Genomic DNA, 21308 nt, shown 5'->3' on the forward strand with positions numbered 1-21308 from the left:
GCAGTCTGCGTTTACTCTTCCCAGTAGGAATGTGCTGGTTAATGATACCTAGCACTTGCATGTTGCCTTGTGGCCCAAGGGTCTGAATCCAGTCCAGTTGCATCTCAAGTCAGACCTGTGCAGTAGGATTTCCCGAGCACAATCGTTAGATGTAGTCATCCCCTTTAATTCATCCAGGAGCATACGAGGTGCAGAAACCACCCCCAGGGGCTCTGAACCAGCGTCCTGAGAAAGGAGCAGAACCCAGGGGCTTTGGTGGGTGCAGGCATGGCCAGGTACTGGGAATGCAAACGCTGCATGAAACTCGTTTCCCTCTTGCTGCGCTGAAGGAGAAAAAGTGTAGCAGGAAGCCGGGGTTGTGACTTGTCCAGGTGCACGTAGGAAGTGTGCGGCAGCAGCTGAGATGAGAACCGAGACGGCCTGATTCAGATTCCTTGCAGCACAGGCCCTGGTCCATGCCTGTATCTCCTCGCTCCTGTTCTGCAGTGCAACATGCACATATGTAACTAGGAGGTGCTGGATGGCTCAGAGGGTGAGTAATGGGTTGTGGAGCCTTTCTCAGCATTTCAAATCTGACCCATGCAGGCAGTAACCAGAAGTTGTTGCCATATGATGGCTAGCTAGTGGCCAGGTCAGGAAATGGATGCCCTAACACGGGCGCTGCCTTGAAACTGCGACGGTTCCTATTTTTCACTGCGTTTTTATTTCTGTCCGTGTGTCCACATGCATATAAAATAAAAGGCATAGGTGCATAGAGGATCCCTATCAGGGAAGCCTCCCAAAGCCTGGTGAGGGGCAGCAGGGAGCAGGTAGACAGGGGTGGGCTGGCGGTATCCCCACCTTTCCATTTCTCTTTGCAAACCGGGCTGAGTGGGCAGCACCCATGTGTCAGTCCCCGTTTCCCAGCCCTGCTTCTGAATCCTTTTGCTTTTGCTGGAGTTTTACCTTTAAGGTAGTTTGCGGGTGGCTGGGCCGGCTCAGCAAGTTCGTGGGGAACAAGTGTCAATGGAGGGCTGTAGCTTGCACCTGCATCCCCTGAGCCGCTTTCCTTGCATGACACCGGAGAGAGAAATGCAAGGGTCCAGCATTCGGCACTGGGGAAGGCCTGCGGTTTGGAGCTGGCGGCTGAGCAAGAGTTAACCCCCAGTGACTGTATGTTAATGAGCTACATGGTAATGCAGGGAGGCAGGCTTTCGCAGGCAGACTGCTGCCTCTGCTGCTGATGGGGGGATGAGCTTCCAGTGTCAGCCTAGAGCCGGGAGAAGGAGTGCACAGTTACTGTGAAATTCAGCTGGTAGAAAGAGAGAGCGAGGGAGAGACACGGAGAGAGAGGAAAAAACAGCTCTGTGAAGGAAATGGGACTGTAAAAAAAAAAAAAAAAAAAAAAAATTAAAAAATTAAATAAAATAAAAAAAGCAGAGGAAGCCCGGGATGGCTGATGTCAGGGAGGGTAGAGGAGAAGTCTAGGTGGGCGAATCCTAGGAATAAGGACCATTAAAAATAATAAGAATAATTGGCTACCAGCCGCACAGGGGCTTCAGAGGAATGACTGACTGACTGCCTGGAGGAGCTGTTCCAGGGAAGAGCAGAGAGACTTTAGGAATACAGATAAGTAGCTGGTGACTTGCGGCGGATTTCAATGAATTCAGGGTCGGTCTGGATTACCTCTCCGTAAATCCAAGGAGGTGGAGGGGTGGGGGGAGAAAGCAGAGAGCCCCCAAGGAGCCAGACGGAAGAGGATCTTTAGGTCTGGTAAGTAAGCCACCCAGCCGGGGTGGGCAAAGCGGGGTGGTGCCTCCAGCCAGCACCTGCCCCTCTCCTATTCTGCATGAGGGGAGCCCCCATATATCCTTTCCCAGCACCGCGGCTTTGGCAGCGGGGAGAGCGCCAAAGGGGGAGTCTTGCCAGGTGCCCCCGGGGAAGGACCCCCACCACTTCCTTGTGGATGGGGCTGGGGGGGGGCATGCATGGCATGAAGGGCTCCAGAGCCTGGGGTTGTTTTCTGGGTAAGGCTGGAAGCTGTAGGAGCATGTTTGCCTTCCACTTGGGAACCTGCCCCTCTGGAAGTAGCTGGATTTGGGAGCATCATCCTGAGGGGGTTCCTAATTTGCTAGCTAAATCTCGACCCATAATGAAAGTCCTGTGATGCTCCCCTCTGTCTGTCCCCCTCCCCACCCTTCCCAATCCAGTTTGGGCATCCTGTTATTTTTTTCCCCTTCGTGTAGTTCTGCTGTAAATATGTTTTGTTCCTTGCTAAATCCAAGTGACTGCAATCTCTACCATTCAGTCCTGGGCTGGGGAAAGGCAGTGCATCATAAAGGAACAAAACCCCTCAAAAGTTGCCACTGACCAGGAGAGACTTTTTTTTTTTTTGCCAGCACTCAGGATTCCTGGAAAAAATAATATCCCCACTGTGAAAGTCCCAGATCCTGCAAGATCCCTTTACAGAAGCTGGGAAAGGGAAGGGGGAATCTGTGCATGCTTTTCTGAAAAAATTCCTAGGTCCCATAGACTGTTTCCAGCCTCATTAAACCCTGAAGTTGCTTGGATGTTACATGCGTGTTTATCATAACAGAGGCTTGTCTATACGTACAATGAGGGGCCCCGTTGTCCTCTCTTCATCCGGCCCCCAGTTTAACCTGGTGTGGTCAAACACCAGCCTTTTCTCTGTGCGAGCTGTGCCAGTACTTTATGCTCGTGAAGGCAGGGTGAATGATGTTAATTTAATCACTGTTCTAAGGAGCATCTGAAAGTCAGTACGTTAACATTAAGGGAAAGCAGGGGGGTTAGGAAGCGATAGAGGGGGGAAAAATCATGCCTCCGTGATCTGTGTTCAGGATACTGGCTCAGCAGTGAGCAAGGATGCAATGTTCATAGCTATGCAGTCCTGTTTCTAGGAGGGTTTCCTCCTCGTTACTTGTCTACCACTTGACATTTTGCTAGTAGAACGAATCTGTTTGATGGACCCTGACTGAGTTTTGGGAGGCCGACTCTCTGCTTTCATGTGCCGGACGGCCTCGGTGATATCAGTATCTCTAAAAGTTCAGTCAAATGACCTACTTCTACCACAGAATGACTGATGCCTTTGTGCCCCCTTCACAGTCGATGCTTATATTTTTCCCAATGTGGAGATATTTGCCCTGGTTAAAAAATACAAATAAGTGTGTCCTATGTTGCTGCCTTTTGCCAGATACTCTTTCAGTCTCGGCTTATAAACCCTAAGGCCTTAAATACCAGAGTTAGGAGTGGTTCTAGGATCTGAGCAGAGTCACCTTGACTTTGGAAGCACAGTCCAGCCTAGGAGTCACTTGTATGTATGGTTTCTCTTGTAAAATGGCTCATGGCACCAAATGCAGACACCTTGCCCTTCTCTCCTCTGCTGTGCTCATTGCAGGAAGATGAAGTAACCCAATTCACTCTTTGTTGCCTTTATAGCTGTATTTGATATCATTATTCGCACAGTTTCCCCCTGGCTTTTATAACAAGTTTGTGCAGTGGAAGCAGGTAACAGATGCTTTTGCGAACCCACGGATCTGATAGAAATAGCGGCTCCCAGTGCTTTCCTCGCACTCTGTCTTGCTCTCCCAGTTAACCCTGAGCTCTCCCTGGCCCCTCAGCTGTTGAGTGAAACTGAACTTTCCAAAATGCAGCTAGATATTAAAACCCCCAAAGACCCCAAGCACTCTCCACCTAGGTGTATGATGCTGAAGAATGGATGACTCCTCCTGCCCTGCTCTTTAACTCTCTTCAGCAAATTGCATTAGGACATGACAAATTGGCTTGCAAAGCAGCTAAATGGAAATGACATTTGGAGCAGTTTGTGGTGTAGACGCTGCGGTGTCTCGACTTGCAGGATCTGCCTCAGGTCTCCCGTTGACTGTCTCCCGAGAGCTTTAGCGCTCTGGGGATCTCCAGAACTGGCTCTGGAAACTTTTGATGCAGTTTGAGCCTGGAGCCTTGGATGTGTCTCTTGGGATTGATCCGATGTCTGGGGAAGGTTTCAGCATGGATACGCTCGTGCAAGAGCTGAGCCAGCAGGCTGCATGGGTAATGGTTAGAAGTGGGAGACGATGCCCAGATGCGGCGTGGTGCGTGCGGACGGGCAATTGGAGAGGAGATGCCATACCTGCTTCTTGGTACCGGCACAATACGTTCTAGAGTCGCTTCGTAGAGGCATCTTTGTTCAGCCAGGATGGGTTAAGCAATGCTCGCCCACTCTTCCCCATGCACTTGCATGCATTGGTTCAAACCCTGCCCTCATCAAGCGCTTTTAATTGGCCCCTCTATGGCTAGAACAAGAACCACGTGACAGGGGAGGGGGAATTCGCCCTCATCCCCATATTTCTGAACGCCGCGGCTCTCTGCCTATCTGCCTCCTGGCATTTCCATTCGGCCCCGGCGCCTTTGTAGCAAGTGCAAATATTGCTTCCTCCCTCTGTCTCGGGCATCCTTAAAAGAGTGGGGGAAAAACCAAGAGAGATGAACCTGAGCCCAGAGCGCTCCTGAGACAGGCCCTTTCACATCTCTAAACACTCCTGATTATTCAGCTAATCTTTATTTCATGGGCACGTTACAAGAAACACACAAACAGGGGAGGGGGGAAGTGGAAGGCGGTGGCACATTTAACATACACAAGAAAGGCGCTGGCAGGAATATATTCAGTCTTATTCTGCCGATATGAAATATTTATGGGTCTAAGTTGTGGCAGGATTTGCTCCCTGCCCTCTCTCCTCTCCCCTCCTCTTCTCCAGCGCCTTCCCTTGGCAAAAGGCGAATGAAAGCATCCAGCGCAGGGGCCCGCGTGCCTGTTCCCGGCAGAGCCCCTTCCTCACCCAGCTGTCTCGTGGGGGAGCGGCGCACAGCTGTCTGCACACATAGCCAGGGGCACAATGTACTTCTGTCCATCACGGCAAATGGGAGAAGCAGGGCTTGCTAGCCAAGCTAACCAAACCATAAAGAGACCCAAGCATTGTGTTTACAGTCTGTTAACTAGAAATAATTCAGGAACCGTCCATTTGGCGAGCCAGGAGAAAAAAAATCAGCTCCCCCCCACCCCTTTGAGGTGCCTGCATTTAATGGCAGGAGTCTGCTTTCCCCCTTGGGCATTGTCTTAATTCATTACGTCTAAATTTTCTATCCCTCTTTTTTTCCCCCTTCTCTCTCTCTCTCCCTGCCCCCCCACCCCACCTTTGACCCCCTCCCTACATTTCAAACAGTGATGAATGGACAAAAATCCCTCAAGGGAAACATTTTTTCACTTAGTTACAAAGATTTCATGGCTAATTAGAGTAAATGTGGTTTTTAGAGTGTTAATCTCTTAACCAGCTTGGCTAGGAGGCCGCGACGACAACAAAGAAAGGGAGGGCAAGAGGGCGGGGGCGGGGAGGCATCATCCAATCCCCCCCCCCCGCAAACGCTGATGGCCAAGTTCATCACGTCTTTATGCTCACAGCCCAGAGCATCCTAGAGGTGATTTGGGTCTGTCCGCTTCCTCAGTTGCTTTCCAAAGCTGTATACCTCGTCTCCGCTGGCCTTCCAAGCTGCTTTCTCTGCAGCCCCCCAGCGATGCCGAAACTCATGTGACTGCAGGACTTTAAAGCGTCTCAGGCTGGCTGGGGTAGCGGAAAGTTTTTTGCCTGCGGTTTGCGGGCTGGCTCATAGATGGAGAGGAGAAAGTGTGAACAAAAGGAGCCAGGCAGCGTGTTGTCCTCGGGAGGTGCAGGGTGCTCTGAAGGGGGTGCTGTGTCCAGACCCTTTCCCTGCAGGTCAAGGGAAGCTGGGTGTGCACTGGGGCGGAGAGGAGGGCCGGCGGCATGCACGGCACGGTGCCGCGCTGACCTGTGGCAAAGCCACGCGGGGTCCTCTCCGCAGGCCGGAGCTTTGTCCGAGACCTGGGAGTCGGGCTCCTGACGGAGGCGGAAACGCAGGTAAAACGGAGCACGTGGAGTCTGTCGCACTTGCGGCACTCCCCGGTCAAGGCTTCTGGGCGGGGGGAAGCTGTAGAGCCGCCCGGCCTTTGGCATCGTGCAGGGAATTTAGCACCCGCTGTTTCGGCTCTGGATTCTTTTTCCAATCGATCGGTTTTCTTTTCCAGTCTGAGCAAGACACTTGCTGTGTTTTCCGCCCCCTCGGCCCTGTAATCTTTCCTCTCCTGCCTTCGCTGGCCTCAGGTCCGTAACTCAAATCTAATTTTGACCGAGACAGCTCCAAAATGGCTTAGGCAGCAGAGCAGTGAAATAATGAGCTGGCCAAATCGTAAGTTCCCAGCTCAGGAGTTGGCTGGATTGTGCAGGGTCTTGTCTCTGCCGGGAGACGGCATCCGCCTGGGCTGTGGGCCTGAAATACCGTCTCGTCCCGCTAGAGGGGGGCTCCGGCAGCTAGACTCAAATAGACAGAACAGCTTTTTTTGATGGGGGAAAAAAGAAGAAGAGAAAAATCAGCACCAAATGCAGTGTGGAAAGCTGCTAGGGCTGGTTTTACCATCCCCTTCAGAGTCGCCGGTCCCTTCTGATAAAAGGGAACATTAAGATGAGCGGCAATGTTCGACCCATCGCTTTGCCAAGTCCTGCCCGTTACTAGAAATAGCTCTTGTGGGGAGGCAGTAAGATTTTAATGTTATGCAAAGATTTCCAGCAAACCTGGCTGGCGGTGGCTGATTCCTCCCTCGCTACTGTGTGCTCTTGCAAGGTCTCCAACCTGGTTTCTTTCTGCCTCCCTACCGCCGTCTGAATTCGGGTGTCGAGAAGCGCTCAGGCGGTGGTGAAATGGCTCTAACGGGATTTTAAAATAAAGTGAGACAAAATAAGTGAGTGTAGCGCATGTCAGTGATGTATCTCTCTAATCTAATCTTCCGCTGTGTATTCTCTGCCGGGCCTTTTGTCCGGGTTATAATCCACCCTTGTGTTTCACTGGGGCGGAGAAGTATTGCTCGCCTAACTTTGCCAGCTCATAGCGGTTCTGGCCGCTTTGGGGAAATGCTCAGACCAGAGATGGGGCACTGGGAAAGAGGTGGCCTCCCTCTTCCTGATCTGATATTTCCCGTCTCATGTTTCCCAGTGTAATCTCTGCCTCTCTTTGGGCGAAACCGAACGGGGAGGTGGTTGTGGGGAATGAAAACTGAGATAAATGTATCATGTTATGAAAGTTTAATCCTGCTTTGCCTGGGTTGAAATTACATTCGGAGCGGGAGATAAAAGGCATCAGAGTCGCATTATAAAAAAAAAAAAGTCCAGATCATCGCAAAAGGAAAAGTGATAGCGAGCCTGGCCGAGACCTGTCAGCCGAACCCTCCAGCTTGCCCAGCGTGCAGGCAGAAACTGTTGCACTGCAACTGGAAAGCGGATGAGGGGTGCTCCCCACTCACAACTGCGGAGGAGCTGTGGGAGTGGACAGAAATTAAAGGCCACATGGGAGAAATGCTTTTTTTTTTGTGGGGGGGCGTGTAGCTGGGCTATAGACAGCAGCTTGCAAGAGCCAAGCCCCTGGGTCAGCTTCATTTGGGATGGAAACGCCGTTGTGCTGCAAGTTAGAGCGGGGTGGGTGCACCTGGGGTTGCTCTGCGGTGAGCAGATGGCTCAAAATGCTAATGGAGGTTCCCCTTCATCCGACGGAGCAGCATCCCTGGCCTCTGGCACGCAGAGACCCAAGCGCTCTCCTGGCTGCGGGTGCGTGGTGGCTGGGTGATGGAGAGCTGGCACAACCCACCCTGCCCGCTCTTGGTCGTCCTGGCCTGCAGCGGACGGGCACTTCCAGTGCAGCATGGGCCACTTGGAAGGGAGACCTCTTGTCTACCTGCAGATTTTCCCCAGTGAAGGGTTCCCCGTAAGCTCCCTGTGTCTCCCGTTCGCTCGAGCGTGCTCTGTGGAGGCCTGGCAGGAGCTGGGCTGGAAGGGGCTTTGTGTTAGCAGGAGCCCGGCTTCCTCAGCAGGCGGGAGACGGACTCGCAGCCCTTGGCCTGCTTCGAAGTCCCTTCAGCACCTCCTGAAAGTGAAAGGTGACGTCTGAGTAAATATTACGCTGACCTCTCACCTCACCCTCCCTCAGCTGCGGCAGCTCCTTTCTTACCGCTCGTTAATGAAGCAATCAGATGAGCTGGGGCTGAGCGGCGGTGGCAGGGGTGGGAGCTGATCCCGGTCTCCCTCTCCGTCTGCGCCGAGCCAGGCAGGGTGGGAGACCAGGGCAAGGGTGGGTCCAAAATACGAGGAAGACGACTTCATGTGAAGCCGAAAGCTAAACAGGAAAGGAAAGTCTCCTTCCTTGCTGCCTGGTGAGGCTGCCCCTCCTCCCCAGCCCTGGTCCTCGAGTGCTAGATAAGCATTTGCTCAGCTTGGGAGTGTTGCTGGGCCCTGGGGAGCGTGAGTCCTCATAGCTACTTAAAGGAGGCTAATGCCAGGCCTCCACGTCTGGTTGGGAGAGCAGTGTTAGCTGGAGCCTTGATATTTCTCAGCAGTTTGTATCAAGAAGAGCCCAAGAACTGTGCTTTTCGCAGCTAGAAGTGTTCCTGTTTGAGGAGCCACCGTAGCGTCCCGGCAGCAGGACTCCTTGCTGCCCCGTGTTAAGGGGGTTGGCTGCAGTGCAGATGTTCCCCACACCTGACCGACACGCCAGCAATAGCCCTGGCATCCGTGGGGTGCTACTGGCAAAACAGGCCCTTCTGCTTCCCTAGCTTCTTCCGTTTAGGGACCCGGCTGAAGCTAGATGACTCCGCTAACGGGTTTGCTTTCCGAGCTCGCGGCTGGGGAAGGTCCACATCATCTTGCAAGCTGTTTTTCACCTTTTACAGCAAGTGTAAAATCAATGCTAGGAGCTCAGCTTGCATGGGCAGCCTGTCAAAAAAAAAGACGGTTCACCCAAACCAGGATGGGGAGAAGCAAGGGGGCAGTGGGTGCAGTTTGCGGGGTCTGCTGGCTTAGCCACACCGGGTATTTCTCTAATAGCAACCTGGGGGGTGCGGCGCATGGCCATGCAGCCTGGGTTTTAAGAACTGCAGGCAGCAAAAGGCTGAGCATGCATCCAACTTCCGCCCCTCCGGAGGGACCAAGAAATGCTGTCTCCACGCTCCAGGTAGATGCCAGGCGGCCACTGCTGTGATGGCCACGCTCAGGATTGAACTAGCGAACCCCCGGAAAGTGAAGCCAGGCCTGTTAGCACCCGAGCTGAAGAGACGGGCCCACCATAGCAGGCTTGGTTCTGGCGTGGATTGGCTGCAGAAGGGGACACGTCCGCCTTGGGAGCTACAGCTCAGCCCCGCACTGCTTCACCCAGGGCTTTTTCTGCCTCGGGTTTTCCGGCGAGGAGCTTGGGTGGAGGCGGAGGGAGGATGACGGTTCACAGAGAGGACGCGCTCCATGCACCCCGTGGAAAGCAAGAGGAAATGGCTTATTCCCGTCTTGGCTCCCAACGGGCTGTGACCAGCAAGCGGGAGCAACAGTTTTAATTCACTCATCGGCAGCCCCAGGCCAGCACCGAGCATCAGCGCGCCGACTGCCCTTTACCTTGTGTCAGGAAGCCCAGCGAGGCTGGAGAAAACAGGAAGCCTCTTCAGCAGTGAGTGGCTGCTTACTCACTCATTTTGCTGTGTAGCACGAGGCCTCGGAGGAAGCACAGCTACCTCGACCTACCCCTGACTCAGCTGGGAACAGGTTACTCATGTTATTTCCAGGCTTAGTGAGTTGGGAAATAGATGCCTGTAGGAGACCTCTAAGTGCATCCAACACTGTGGCTTTTAGTTGAGGTACTTCCTCTCATGCGTCATCAGCCGGGGAGAGCTTGAAATGCATTGCATGGCTGATCACGGCGCTGCCTGCCGTGGCAGCTCCACCGGTGTTTTTGGGTTGATATACATCCCAACCCCACAGAGGCAGAGGACCGGTTGCAGTGCACACACCCTTACACACCCGACACTTGCACTGCTTTAACTAGAGGCTTGTTTTAAAGCAGATTTAAAGCAATGCAAGCTTATATGTAGTCAGGACCGGACTTAAAGGTCCTGTGAGTGATACCTTGCCAGAGTCACCCCCACATTGCACGTGAAGCACTGCCAGAGCTAGGCCTTCAACAGTCAGTCGGTCTCAATATGTTGAGATTTACTTAAAAATAAAACTTGAAGACCTTTGGGTTAGTTTGGGGATTTTTGGTTCCTTCCTTGTTTCTTTTTTTCTAGTGGAGGAAGGCCAGAAACTGGCTTTTCATGGCATCAGCAGGTAATATCCTCATGACTCCAGAAGCTTGAGCTTTAAGGGAAGCCCCAAATATGACAGATCTTGTGATTAAAACCAGAAGCGTCAACAGGGCTGTTCAAATGGGAGACTACAACGTATTTCTGAAGTGGGACTGCCCGGTTCCTTGAGAAGGCTACAAAAGCAGCGCTGAGCACTGCAACCTGCAGCATTTTGGCTGCCTCAGGGGGGCCTTAGCCAGCCTGCCTGATTTCATCCCATCTGGTATTTTGGTTTCCTGACTGAATAGATCTGTTGGGATTGGGGGGACAGAGCGGGGAAGCTGGCTGTGTTAGGGCGTTATGCTCAAGGCCCCAGAGGTATTGATGTTGTGTCTGTAGCTTATACGGATGCCAAAATACCCTGAAAGGCAAAAATACAAGAGGGAGCACTGACCTTCTGCTCAAATGTCCTGCTTTTGCTGTTTTTTATTGCTGTCTGTAATGTTACTCAGGCATACTTTTTGCCAGTGCCTTTCCTCTGAATTTTTTAGTGGTAGCCTAAGAGCTGGGGGGAGAACAGGGAAAGGCAATTTCTTGATGATTTAAGAAAATGCTTGGTTACGCATTAAACATTTTTTTTTTCCCAGTGGATTTGAAGTGGCATGAGGAGTTAGAAACTTAAAGCCATTGTTCTGTTTGGTGCTGGGAATAAAGCATGTCACCGTCTTTGTACTGCAGCTTTGGAAGGGGCCGACGTTGCAGCGCAGCAGAGTCTCCGAGTTGAAAGGTCCAAGATCAAATTCTCACTGACTAGTAAGATGGTGGGCCCAAAATTAACCTCGCCCCTGCTGTAGCTAGAGATGGCCTCAGGGTGCAATGGTCTCCTGTAGCTGCTCACATCGTTGACTTTGTGAGCAGTGCTGCTCAAGCAGATGGTGTGGACACGAGTGTTGTGAAAGAGCCTGGAGGTGTCAGAAGCCACTAGCATGTTAAGTTGTAGAAATGCAAACTTCCCCTGTAGCAGCACTGCCCCAGAAGAGCCCAGTCCACTTTTTTGGCACTTTGAGGTGTTTTAAAGGCAGTGTTAAGTCATAAGAAACATCTGGACTCTGCTTGGCTTCCTGCTTATTCTTTTCAGGGCTTTTGACACATCTGGCCTTTGTGACTTGCCCACCAAGGGTCAGTGCCAACAAGCGGGGGTGGATCTTGGAAAGGATTCGGCATCTCGTGTCATAGCAATCGTCACTTGCCTAAAGGGGAGATGTTTCAGGGGTGTGGGTTGTAGCCGTGTTGGTCTAAGGACGTGGGCCGACAAGGTAAATCTGATGTCTTTTATCGGACCAACTCAAACAGTTGGAAAAATTCTTCTTAGCAAGCTTTCGGGTGCGGACAGCCTTTGTCAGGCTGAGGAAGTGTCTGCAGATGGAGTGTGCTCTTCCTGGATGGAGTGCTAAAACAGCCAGAGGCCACCGTGCACGCAAGAAATCCAGTCAATTAAAATGTAAATTGAGGTGGTCAATAGGTGAGAGACAGGTGGGGGGGAGGGAGATATAAGTGGCTGTAGTCAAAAGGTTGAGAGGGGAGGGTGGGAGGATGCTGAAAGCTTCTCAAAAGCTGCACCTGACTCTGGGCACAGGGAGCTTGCAATCTGCCCCTGGCTGCCCTTGGTCTCTGCCACTCCAGTTCCCTGCCTGAGAGTTGGGTTGGAGCTGGTCTGCTTCACAGGGCTGCAGAAGCATAATTTGCTTTGGGTTCCTATTATGAAAAGTGAGAGTGCTGGGTGAAAAATTGGTGGCATTAATAATTCATTGGGCTGGACTGTGGCACCACAGTAGAAGCTCCATTTCCCTTTACCGGCCATCCATCAGTACCCGCGCTGAGCTTTCTGCAGAGTGATGCATGAACTCGGGCGGAGGTGGCGAGCGCTTCTCCGACTGGTGCGCTAGGTTCGACTCTGTTTAGACACCGAGCCTTGGGGGAGCGGGATCCACGCTGAGTACTAAGGCAGGGATAGCTTTGGCCTTTTGAGCTTTAAAATCTCATAGCAACAACACAAAGTTTGCAAACACTTTGGAAGCGAGGGCCTGGGGCCCTGCTTGCTTGTCTGCTCTGTGTGTGATGATGTTCAGATGCAAGGGCTCACATAATGGGGCTTTTCAAGGCGTAGAAATTGTATGGCATGGGCAATTCTGGGCCATCAGTTCCACCAAATGCATTTTCTGGCTTTGAGGTGGTCACAGATTGTGTGCGGCTGATCTGGGAAGTGCTACAACTAATCCTCGGGAAAGGACAAAGGCAGCTGCTACTGAAGGACTTGGGAGCATGTTTTGTAGCTTGTTTAAAAAAAAAACCAGCCAGGCTCCCAGGAGAGAAGGTCACTGGGAAACTCTGTTTCGAGACTTTGGTCCCAGAAAGGCTTGGGTGGGATGAGGCGTGATGCTGCAAGCTGGGCATGGCCCTTTCCGTTTGGTTCTGGGCCAGCAGTGGCTACTTTTTTTAGCACCCTGGAATGGTTTGGTGATGTATATGGAAGGAGTTCAGTGTCAGGCTAGTTCCTGGCAGGCGAGGGTGAATTTTTCTACGATGACTAGAGAGATTTGAATGTCCTGCTTGAAAATCAGACTTCTTTGGAGATTTATCATGTTGGTCCACCAGAATCAGTCATCCCTTTGGATCAACATCTCACTAACTTTGCTGATATGTCACGTAATTTGCATGATTATGGTGTTTAGGACCCCCATGGTCGGGTGGGAGTCCCGTTGTCCTACAAGCCGTACAGTGAACACCGAGATCATCCCTTCCTCGGAGAGCTCCTAGGCATCTGGTTAAAACACAGCACGTGAATCAGCCCAGGGCCAGGTTTTCCAGTGCTCACTATATTAGAGCAGGACAAGATATCTTTCCCCCCCCGTCCTCTGAACATTTTTGAGAGTTCAATATTTTCAGGCCTGAAGGCAGATTTAAACACCAAAACCCTACGGTTTTGGAAACTGAAAGTCCAGGCGAATAAGCAACAACGAAAATCAACTTGAATCAACCGTAAGTTTTGTTTATATTTGTAATATAAAATATAAATGCTTCAACTTTTGTATGAAAAGTTGTTTGGAACTCCAAAATCAGGGTTTTTTTCTTTATTTGGAAAACGTCACTGCAAAACCTTTCTATGCTTTCAAACCTGTTTTCAGCATATTTTGAGGTGATTTTTTTTTTCTTAATTGACCCTTTCCCTTTAAAGATTTGGTTTTTGACACATTTGCATTCCCTGAGTTGTGGGGGGGGGGAGGGGGTTGGTTGTTTTTTGTTAAGTTTTGTTTTTTTAAGTGTCATTGAAAAACTGCAAACTAATTCAGCTTAGGAGCCACCACCAGGGCTGTATTTTCAAAGCTATTGACTGCCCTGGAATTGCTGTAATGACACTTATGGCCAAATTGTCAAAAGAACATCTGTTCCTACGTTAAAAGGACTGGTGCTCGCACTTGCCAGTACCCTACAATAGGGAGCACATGGCAGTCTCAAGAAACTGCAGGCAGATGGGAACTTCTTCGACTGTCCTCAGTACAGGGGTGTCGGGGACGTGTCTTCAGCTTGCCACCATTTTAATTGCATCAATCTTCACTTAGGCTGCAAAACCCAAACTGGAAGCTGGAGTTGGAAATCAAGCATCCTCTGTACCCTGACATCATTTCCCTCCTCCTTTTTAAGATAAAAAGCTTTTGGGATTTTTTTTTCCCCAAGTAGTGCGAAGTGTGACACGAAGAAAAGCAAAATATTGACTCACAAATTTGTTCATGACAATTCATTTTGTTCCATCCCCACCTATAAACAACATGCGTTGCCAGGCTATCTATCCCAGCCATCGTGACTGAGTAGGATGTAAGGTTAATTTCCTTGTAATTTAGCTTGTTTTCTGTTCTATTTTGGTTAATTTGGCAAATGTTCTCAGCCTTATCATGCATATTATAGAGCTTAATTTTTTCCCTGCTGAAGTCCATGAGTCCAGGCTCAGCCTGGATCCAGGAAAACTTTCTCCATGGCTATGTGAGATGCACTGCTGCGGGCCACTTAGTGCTCTGGGGTTCACTGGCAAAATTTAGCAGACTTTTGCCTGCTTTCTGCCCTAAACGCTAATTTTGCCTGTCTTCCGCCGCACGTGTGCCAAGCTTGTTTCAGCCAGAGCTCATGAACCAAGCCTGAGATTTGGGGTTGTGAAAGAGCACAAAACGATACCCCTGTGGTCCCCCAACAAACTCTTGTGACCAGACGCAAAAATCTTCCTACCAGCCTAATCTGTGTGTGGTGTTAATTGCTGCAGCACTGAGCACTTTGTGCAAGGACTTGTAGGATTCATCTGCTTCTCCTCCCTCGGTCTGCAAATGCTTTACAGAAGCACATGAGTATCATTATCCCCATTTTGCAGCTAGGGAAATAAAGATGCTGAGACTTGAAGTGAACTGCCCATAGTCATGCAACCGGTCACTGACCGTGCCAGCTTCATCCCAGTTCATAGCAGTCCCGGGGTAGAGCGGAGCACTATGAACTGGTGGGGATGCAGCACCGGAAGATGAGACTCGACCCAGAGCGAGAGGGTCCTGAGCTCGAGGAAGGCTGGAGCGAGGCAGGTCCCGCCGCGGCCCTCCCAAGTCCGTGAAGGATTTATTGTTTTCCGCTCCCTACTGGATCTTGTCCGATAGCCCGGTGGTGGGAAGGAAATGACTCAGTTGCTTTACAGACAAGTGCAACTTTGAAATGAAAGAGGCAGGAGACAGTTGAGACTCTCAAACGTGTTTCCTCAGTAAGCAAAGCTGTTGTTGTATTATAACTCTGCGTATTGCTGGCAACTCCGAGCAGCTCCAGTTAGGAGCTGGGAACCGTAGACAAGCAGAACACAAGACACTCCCTGCCCCAGAGAGCCTACGGTCTGGAGGTATTTGGTTCAAGAAACAAATGCAGGGGTGGTGGAGCAGAGTCCATGTGGAAAGGCTGCATCGGACCTAGTGAGCAGTTGTCTAATAAGCAGCAGGACCCTTTGCTCAGTGGTTTGCTGGGCAGAGCAGGGGGTTTAAAGAAGGTGGTGTAGTGGCATTTCAACTTTGTATGAGGAGCTTCTCCCATGTAGACAGGGCAGCATAAAAGGAAACGTGCAGGTGTGTACAGAAGTGCTGGGATTTAGTGGACAGACACCGGACAAGAAATTGGGACAACTTGGGCTCTGTTCCTTGGCAGTTCATATTGTCTCTCTGCCTCGTTATATATATAGTCTCCTTCTCTATTATTATGGTGGTGCCAAGCAGCGTGGACAGAGGTCAGTGCTGCACGGGGGGGAAGACCACCCCAGCCCCACGCCCCGTACAGACATAATGGGCTATGCGAAGGAGAGTAAAGACAACTGAGGCAGAGAGACTTTTTTTTTTTTTTTGGCAAAAATATTCATTTCTCTATATAAATATACATATAGAGAGAAATAAATATAGAAATAAATATTTTTGCAAAAAAGAATCGTCTCTCTGCCTCGGTTGTCTTTACTCTCCTTCACGTGGCACATTATGTCTGTACGGGGCGTGGGGCTGGGGTGGTCTTCCCCCTGTGCAGCACTGACCTCCGTCCCAGCTGCTCGGCACCACCGTAATAATAGAGAAGGAGACTCACAGACGGGTTCACTCTGTGCTGGGCAAGATTTTGGGGTCCTCATAACAGCATCACCCCCTCCACTCCTCCTTGGCTAGCCCCCAGCCTCGTGGGCTGGGACTTGTGATGGTTGTCAGACGCAAACCCAAGCAACTGCTTTCTCCATCCTATTACCAGCTTGGTTGGAGAGGGAGAAGTTTTAAATGACAGTAAGATCCTTAGCAAAGAAACAAGAGACAGTGTTAAAAATAAAGGAAACAAGACAGCTTGTTTCATCTAAACAGAAGGGTTATTAAACAAGCTTGAATTAATCAGTGATCTGCCAGCACTCTGAAATTGAAAAGCGGGGTTGAGGAGCAGGGAGCAGATGAGTAGAAAGCAGCCACGTCCTCAGGTAGGAATCGATGTAGCAAAGCTGCAGCAGAGACGCCGACGTCCTGCAAGTTGTGGGAAGCGGAGCCCCCTCCTCGGTGTCCCTGGGAAGATGCTGGGAGCGTGGAGCTTGCGAGCTCTCTCCTCTCTTCAGTGCAAGCTCAAAGGGGCCCAAGTTATCAAGTGTGGAAGGGCTGACGAGCCCGTGAGCCAGGGCTTGAGCAGAGAAGCCCTGCGGAGGACTCGCAACCTCTCCCCTGGTTGCCGCGAATTCTCTGGTTGTCTCCCACCGTGGCAGGCTGGGGAGGGGCTGTCACGTGCGTGCAGATGCTCTGCATTTCTGCAGCATCCAGGCCTCTCAATGAACACTAATTAAGCTCTCAACACCTTAGTGAGGCAGTTCAGCAGATGAGTAAATGGAAGTCCAGAGAGACCGTTGCCTCCCTGACAAAGCTGAGGTTGGCTACACTTCATGGCCTATATGTCCATTCAGGGCTGTATCTGAAGCTCGGCTGCGTTGATGGAGGCTAAAGGGTTCTTTAGTGGCATGAGGCTTCCTCCTGTGTTAGCATAACTGGTTTAGTTTGGTTGTTAATTTAAGGGTTTATGTCATGTCTATGTCCTTACTGCCGATGGAGCGCCGCAACTGATGTTGTTTAAACAGCAGAGAAATCATTTCCCCCCGTGGTGCCTGCAGTTGTCCGACCGGCAGCTGGAAGCTGGAGCAGAGCAGCACGTCTGCTGGATCGCCTGGGCTCAGTTGTCTTCCTCGAGAAACCAGCAGAGACGAGGGGGCAGGAATCTAGGTGTCTACTGGACCATCCACCTGTTTGTGTTGCAGGCAGTGATCGATGCATTTTGTAACCTTGGGGAAGGAAGAGGGAAGTCAAGTCAGCAGCAGAGCCAAAACATAGATCCCAGGGGTCCTGACACCCTGCCTCCATGGTAAATGCAAGAAAGCTTCCTTGCTCCCTCGCCTCACGTTTACCTCTCGTGCCCCACAGCTGTAAGAGCTATGATGGGCTGCATAAAAGCCAGCCTCTCTGTGGCTCCTGCTTGGTGCGCACCGCTCATGAACTGAAAAGATAATCCCCCTCTGAAATGGAATTATTTATTACGGAGCCAGAAAGCATCCTCCAAACAGGGATTGTGTGTGTATGCGCGTAGGGGCACTTGCATGTGCTGAGTAATTGCAGTGCTGCTGGCGGAGTGAAATCTATAGCTGCACAGTTGGGGATTCCACATTTCAGTACTTAATTTTAACAAACATACAACTTCCTGATGTACTTAGGTAACGGCACCGTGGCCACTGTGTAAATACAGCTTGCTGCCGGGGGGAGCAGTCAGGATAACGAACGCCGTTCTCCCAGACGGGGCGGGCGCAGACAAAGGATTCTTGTTTCAGGTTATTGTTTAATGGGGTGGCCGGGGACCCGTTTAATTTGAAGCTGAGGTTCGTCGGCTGCATACGCGGCTCTTGAAGTGGTGCCATGAGGAGCGACCACTTCTCCGGTCCTTAGTTGCTGTCTGATGCTGCTCCATAATGTACCGTGGGGCAGGCTAGTGACAGAGTGGTGGATTGGTACCCGGGAGACCAGGGATCCCATTGTTAGCTTGGCCAGTGACTTGCACTATAACCTTGGGCAGGTCTCTCAGTGCACTTGTACTTCTTCCACCTCACAGCCCCACCTCGCTGGGAAGCCAGTGGGCGAAATGCCGTTCGTGGCAATGAGGCCCTCAGTGATGTAGGTCCTATAACTGCTAATGCAGGATGTTCTTCACAGCACCGAGTCTGAATAACACCCTTCCCCTTGCAAACCATGAATGAAGCATCTCTAAGATTTTAAAAGGAGGTGAGCATTTTTTCTTTCCCAAGGCAGGCAAACACTGACCGGCACGGTGCTTCCCCCACTCCGGATCTTGTGCAGAGTGGTCATATAACGAATAACTCCCTCTCCGCGCTCTTCCCTGCACCTTCCCTCTTGACGCACGGTCATTTAGAAGCCGTTTTGCAGCAGTGCGTTTAACGCTGAATTGCTGCCAGCTGCACTTTATAAGATAACAGGTGTCAGGTATCGGCGCAGTGAAAAGAAAAGGTGTCTAATTTCTGCCACCGAGGTGTTTTAGGTTGATTATGAATTTTGCTGCCTCTCTTTTCAGGTTGGTTGGGACATAAATTTCAGGTGAATGCATCCTGCTGAGAGGAACAGCTGGATGCAATTTTGATGTAGAAGTAAGCTGAGAATCTGTCTTGGGGCCTTATGAGTAGCTTAAGGAGAAATGCTGGCTCCATTGACGTCGGTAAGAATTGTGCCCTTGATTCAGGGAAGTTGTGCTTTGACCCAGGCATGGGATACTTCCATGCCAGACCATAGCTTGCGGTGTGTAAGCATCCCTGGGCTGCAGTTCACAGATGGATCTGCTTGGCTTTGCTGAGGAACTGCCTTGTGCTGCACACACGGGTGCTTTGTTCTGACCAACCCTGTATCCAGACGAGGGTGGGATTGGGCATGGAGGCCTTGAGCAGTGGAGTGACCTGCCCAGGGTGGCATAACCTGGGTTAGCTAGGTCTCCTGACTCTTAATCTAGTGCCTGATCATATTCTGCCTTGCTGAATGAGAGAAAAACAGCAATGTGTGCGTAGCTGCTCGCCTCTAAAACAGTGGTTTTCAACTTGCGGTCCGCAGTCTAAGGGGTCCCCAAAAGATAACTGTGATCAATCAAAAGTATGTGGATACCTACGCTTACAACTCAGAGGAGTCCACAACTTCATCTGAAATTTCCAAAGAGGTCCATACCTCCATTTGAAATTTTTATAGGGGTCCACAAATGAAAAAAGGTTGAAAACCACTGTCTTAAGAGCATCTGTGCCCCTTGAACCCCAAAGCTCCCCAGGGTGGCAGTCTGTATAACCCCAGCTTGCAGAAAAAGCAAGTTTATGCATGGTCTGTGGCAGAGCCAGGTCTGCTGCTCAGATCACTACATCATGCTGGTTGACAGTGTCATGCACTGTCACAACTGCGAGGAAGGGGCTTGCCCAAAGTTGTACTCATTGGGGTTTTGAGCTTCCCTTTATCCCAGACAGGCTGGTGTGGCATGTGGGTAAGGGACAGATATGGAGAGGGAGGAAGAGAGGAAAGGCTCATCCGGTACACTGGTTGTATAAACAACATCGGAGGCTGGGACAATAAGAGCGAATTTTGTGCATAATTCATGCAATTATGTTTGTTATCAGGGAAATGCCTTTTCACAGCTGGGTTTCATTCTTCCCCTCCTCCACCCTATTCCCGTCCTGGAGGAAGCAATAGTTACAATGCTGTACTTTGGCCTCCAAGTTCTTTCTCAGAAAGCTGAGCACAAGCCTGGAAAATACCATCCCCATGAATAAGCAGCCACACAGAACAGGGAGGGCAGCTATCAGGGTCACAAGCGGTTATTGATCCTGGCTGCTAGACCGACAGCTACAAGGAGGTTGTGATGATGGTTGGTTTAGAGAAATTAATGTAGGTTCCCATAGGGAGCAAGGGTGCAATGGGCAGCGAAACCCAAAAGTGAGGCGTGTTTTAAGCCTGCCATTGAAGGGGTTAATTGCTGCAGGTGTATTAAAAAAAAAAATCTCAACATTCACTGTCCAAGTTGCTTAATTACTTCTGTCCTTACCGTCAAGTGCATGGTGCTGCTTCGGCTTGGAAAGGGCTGGCTTCTGCAGATCCCTCTGTCGTTGCACCATCTATAGTTTGAGAACTGGCTTAACGATCTTCAAAAAACATCCCGACACCCATCTTTGCTGGGATCGAATGATCCCAGCAGTCTCTCCTGCCTGTGTGCAGCGGGGCTTGGCCTGCTGATCTGTAAGGTCCCTTCCAGCCCCGAACAACTATGAAACTGTAAGTGGTGAGTGCCAGGAGTCCCTGCTGGATGTTTCTGCAGCCGACCATCGGGGTGGGACGTCGGAGCCGGGCAAGTAGTAGCCTTCTTGGGACAAAATAGATGTGTTGGCAGAACTGCACCTGGGGCTTCAGCAGCCCACCTCTTCTCATTGTGCCTGGCTGTTTCCTGCAATCAGTTCCTCATTTTCACGAATGAAACAGACTCAGAAACAGCTCTGGCAGTTCTGGTAGCATCCTAATTAACCATTCGAAGCCTAATGTGTGATGAGTTGTCGAACATCTCTTTAGTTTAATTCCCTCTAACTTGTTTTATTTGATTTCTTTAAATTTAAACCATAAAAAAACACCCAAAACTGAAGTCCACAGTGTCCCAGTAATTACCTTTATCTTACAATAACAGAACAACTGCCTCAAGTCAAGCTGTGTAATTTCAGTTTGCAACAGATTCTGAAGTGTGCCTTGAACTGGATGTGCTAAGATGAGACCAGTATCTGGAGAGAAACACCCCAATCTTTTGGTGCCTGTAGAGCTGGCAGCCAGACGTGCAGAGATGAAGACATGAGCAAATCCCACACTTTGAGACCCCGTGGACTTGTACCCTTGCCAGGCTGCGTACAGTTCAAGGTACCGGCATCCATCCAGTGAAGGAGGCATTGGACCAGTCTTAGATGGACCTCTTCCTCCATAGGAACAGAGTTTGGCTCCAGAGGAGAAACCTTTCTCACAGCACTGGGGCTTTTGCTACCCGTAGAAATAGCATCAATACAACCTTCCTCACACTAAGTGACTGGTCTGAGTGGCAGAGCAGGGTCTAGTGAAAACCGTGCTGCATGCGAGTAGCATTCATCCTGATCCCTGTGTGTGTAGAGTCTGCAAAATGGGGCTCGGTCCTTTAAGTGGTGTGATTTATTTTTTTATTTATTAGATCTGTGTCACAAATTTTCAGATCTGGAAAGGAAACAGCCCCAACTCAGAGGTGCTGGGGTTGTGGGGAGATGGCTGCAAGGTGGTGCTTAGTTAAAGAAGCTGTTCTGAGGCCTAGCTGTCTTTCTGACTTGGTCAGAAATGCCATCCTGGAGCTGAAAGGCCTCTCCTGTCCCACCCTGGGTTTCACCAGCAGCATCTCCTGCTGACAGGCTTGGTGTGCCTGGGGCTGGTTCACTCCCAACCAGTGCCAGTGGAGAGAGGCAGACAAGGCGCATACCTGCTTGCACAGTTCAGGATGAGACGCTTTTCCAGTGGTCAAGCTCTCCATCTGCCCT

General features: G+C 50.7%; 1 protein-coding gene across 1 annotated transcript in view; it reads left to right on the top strand.

The window, feature by feature from the left end:
* The first annotated feature begins 1022 nt into the window (after window positions 1-1022).
* The window catches only part of PLXNA2 (plexin A2), a 263224-nt gene continuing 242938 nt past the window's right edge, over window positions 1023-21308 (top strand). Inside the window, exon 1 of the mRNA XM_090026679.1 lies at window positions 1023-1752. The gene's annotated coding sequence lies outside the window, so the exon portion shown is untranslated. The remainder of the gene's footprint in view (window positions 1753-21308) is intronic.

Source organism: Crocodylus siamensis, chromosome 13 (assembly GCF_052110815.1).
Source record: "Crocodylus siamensis isolate JL-2025a chromosome 13, ASM5211081v1, whole genome shotgun sequence".
Taxonomy (NCBI): domain Eukaryota; kingdom Metazoa; phylum Chordata; order Crocodylia; family Crocodylidae; genus Crocodylus; species Crocodylus siamensis.